The following is a 3,954-nucleotide window of genomic DNA, read 5'->3' as shown; positions in this document are numbered from 1 at the left end:
TTCCAGCAAAATGGGAATGTGAAAAGATACAAAGCAAAGTTTAGAGATTGAAACAGGGAAAATCTTTATAAAGATGTTTAGAAAGGGAAGTCAGTGGTGTAAAACTACATTTAAATTAATAACTTTTCAAGATTTTCTTTACATTAGATACATATTATACATAGGAATATGTATATAAAATTAAACGTTTTAACAGTAATGTTACTTTGAGTTTTTAAACACTTTTGTGGATATTTTTCCAGTATTTAGTAAATAGAAATTTGTTTGAAAATACATGGTTTCAGTCAGGTGGCCAAGAAACACAGCTTGTTTCCATTGCAATTTATACCACATTAGTCTATTACTCCATGGTATTACTGTAACATTTGAAATGAAAACACTACAAGTGACTACTTTTTTTCTTACTAAAGACATGCCAGCATCTTCAAACATTCCCTTAATGAAATTATTGAAAAAACACGAATGGGTTTTTCTCTGATAGTCAATTCCTTTTCCTTTTTTTTTTTTTTCTGTCTTTTTCAGACAAGATCTCCCTGTAGCTGCAACTGGCCTGGAACCCACAGGGATATGCCTGCCTCTGCCTACTGACTACTGGGATTAAAGGTGTGTGCCACCACAGATGAATTCTTCTTTTTTAAAATAATATTTCAAACTGAAGTAAGACTTTGCAAGGAAATCTATTGGAAATGAGAGAGTCAGATCAAGGCAACAACCATGGTCATAAGATACTCACTCTGAGGTTTTGTTCAGTTCAAATCCAAACATGAGGAGGAAGCTTTTCCTTGTGAACTATTCCAAGTGAAAGTGTTACAGATCATTCATCCAAATAAAAAATGAGGATGAAGCTTTCTCTTGCTAACTTTTCCAAATCATGTTCTTATTGATGGTTCATTCACACATACCTTTCTACAAAAGCCTTTAAAGTCTTCAGATGAACAAAACACCATTTCTGTTTTAAAAATTGAAGGGTCAAGTTCTCTTTTATCTATAATGTGGGCATACTCATGAATCACTAACAAAAGCTCTGGGAACCCAGTCCTTATTGGGCAGTGATGGCAAGATGCCCAGTGGTAATTAAGGTAGGTGATGATTTCCAAAGCACTATTTAAAAATACCCAATTTAAACACAGAAATGGACACGAGGAAAGAATTGTGTGCTTCAGCATCTGTGTGGACCTCAGAGAGGACAACATCCTGTGTATTTTCAGTATTCCAGATCAATCAGAAAAATCTTTCCTTTCTTCATCTAACCTACTGCCTCTGTCCCCTTTCCCTTGATGAGTTGATAGAAGAAAGATACTGAAAAAGAGATTGATATCATCCTGTTTAATACCTAAAAATATCTAAAACCAGATTCATTGCTAGGATCAAAATAAAGATGGAAGTCTTTGAGCAGCCACTTACTAGCATAAGCCAACATAGCAAAGGTATGAATAGTAACATTCCCTGTGTTCAACACCTGCATCCAAACCCAGAACAGCAGCTTTGCAGCTTCATAACTTTGTAATGATTTTTTTCCTTTCAATATTTCTAAGATTTTATTAGTTCCAAAATATTTAAAAGAGTTATATAATAATAAATGTAAATTATGTGTTAGAGTCAACATTTTAAAACATACAAAATATTTTCCTAGTACTATAATTTGTAATGCATATATTTTTAAGAGTTATGAAGGTTAGTGTTCTCCAGATAGTTCATATAATATTTGAAGTTGCTAAATAAAATATCTTCAGTTTTTCCATTCCCATCTGAGTATGAAGATTGGAAGTTTCAGTAATCCAGTGCTACAATTTGAGTCTGAAAGACAGACGCCAATTACAAGGAAATGTAGAGTATATGTTACATAAGCAAATCTGTCAGTCACAAGGGGTAAGGTGAGACTTTGTTTTATTCAGGTCTAAGTGACTGTTAACAAGCCCTTGGAACTATCTTGTAGAAGAAGTGTAGTAGAGTTAGGAACTTTGGGCTAGAAAAGCTCTAGAATTCTGAGTGTAGCTTAGTTGGCCATAATGGTAGAAGCTGCGAAGACCAAAATGTCAAAAGAAATGCAGAGACTGAAAAATCACCTCATAAGGTTGTAGAAGGGGAACTAAGACTCTATTGGTAGCTACCTAACACCATTCAGAGAGAATTTTGCTATAATTTTCATGGATACTGAAAAGTTGAGGAAGGCAGAATATCAAACTGATGGACTAAGTGTTTTGATAGAGAAAATTCAATAAAGCAGAATGTTTAAGGTAGTGGTATGGTTAATGATCAGTATTTTTATTGGATTTTAGAATGAGAATTCAATGTCAGAAGATGGAAAATTTAGTGACAAGTAGTTAAGAAAAGACCATGAGCAAGGTTAGATTTCTTTACAAAAAGGTACAAAGAAAGTATATTAGCTAAAGTGATTCACTCAATGAAGGAGACACTACTTACTTTGCAATAAGACAGTAGGGATGGTACATTGAAGGCAAAAGTACATCCATCAAATCTTCAAGTACATAAAAGTGAAAATATATTCAAAAGGAGGAATATTGGGTCTCGAGATAAGGCTCAAAGGAAAAGAGCACTGAGTATTCTTGAAGAGGGGCTGGGTTTGATTTCCAGTGCATAGCATGTTGACTAGCAATCATTCATAACTCCAGGTTCTGGGGATCTGACACCCAGTTTTTCCATATCCATCTGAGTATGAAGATTGGAGGTTTCAGTAGATCCAGTACTATAAATTTCAGTTTGAGTATATGGCCTCTTCTGCAAGAACAACCAGTGTTCTTAACCACTGAGCCATCTCTCCAGCCCCCATTTGGGGGATTCTTAAAGATGGACTAATTTCATTTTGCTTGATGAGATGAACATGAGCCTTTAGGGACCCAGTATAAATTATGGATTAAAGTTATGTGTTTGGGTATCAAACTGACAAGGGTTCAATAAGAAAAATAACTAAGGATACCTGCTAGCTAGTAAAGCCCAACACATTCTGTTCCCATCCACTCTCCTTGGGACTTGGGCCCATCCACTTGTAATGCCAAAGGGCACCTGAATATCCAGGGATCCTTTGCCTCCTCGAGAGCTCCTGAGTAGCCTGCCTTAATGATCTGGTCCCTTAATATAACATCAAAAGAGAGAACCTGAAGCACAGAACAACTATTTTTTCATACCCCAAAAGAAAGCAATGAAACTGCATCAAAAATACAGAGTCAAATTTCAACTCAACAAATGTAGGACAAAGTTTAACATCAGAATTACAAGCAACAAAAGAAATTCACATGCCCATATAACAACAGAAAATTAATATGAAGCACCAAAATGTTATAGCCCCACCAAATGCTATCAAAGTGACTTACAAGGTCCTGTCAAAGTGATTTACATTGAGAACTACCTAGAGGAAACTCAGGATATAGGATTTAAAAGAACAATCACAAACATGATAAAAGAACTTTAAGAAAACACAAACAACTCAAAGAAGACAGGCATAAACTTGTGATGGAAGCCCAAGAATATGCAGGTGTATCTCTGTGAGACCAAGACCAGCCTGGTCTACCTAGTGAGTTCCAGGCTAAATATTAAAGAAAACTCAGGATGAAATGAACATGAAATTGAATAACACAATAAGGCAATTTGAAACAATAGGAGAAACTCTCAAGAACAGAATAAATGATATGGAAAAAAGAATAACAAGACTAACTGATAAAGTTGAAGAATTCGATCATTCCAGCAATGAATATGAAAAATTAAAAAAATACTTGCAGAATGGAATATGCAGGAAATGAGGGACACTATGAAAATTTCAAAGTAATGTATCATATGCATCAAAGAAGGAGAAGAACACCTAGTCAGTGGCATTGAGCAGGATTTTAGAAGTAAACTTCTCCAAATAAAGGAAAGATACACCTGTACAGATACATGAAGCACATAGGACATCAATTAGACAGGAACAGAACACAAACTCTCCACTGTGTATCATAG

Source organism: Nannospalax galili, unplaced genomic scaffold (genome assembly GCF_000622305.1).
Source record: "Nannospalax galili isolate Female #2095 unplaced genomic scaffold, S.galili_v1.0 scaffold347, whole genome shotgun sequence".
Lineage (NCBI taxonomy): Eukaryota > Metazoa > Chordata > Mammalia > Rodentia > Spalacidae > Nannospalax > Nannospalax galili.
The sequence above is the reverse complement of the archived record's forward strand: the minus strand, read 5'-3'. Positions refer to the sequence as shown.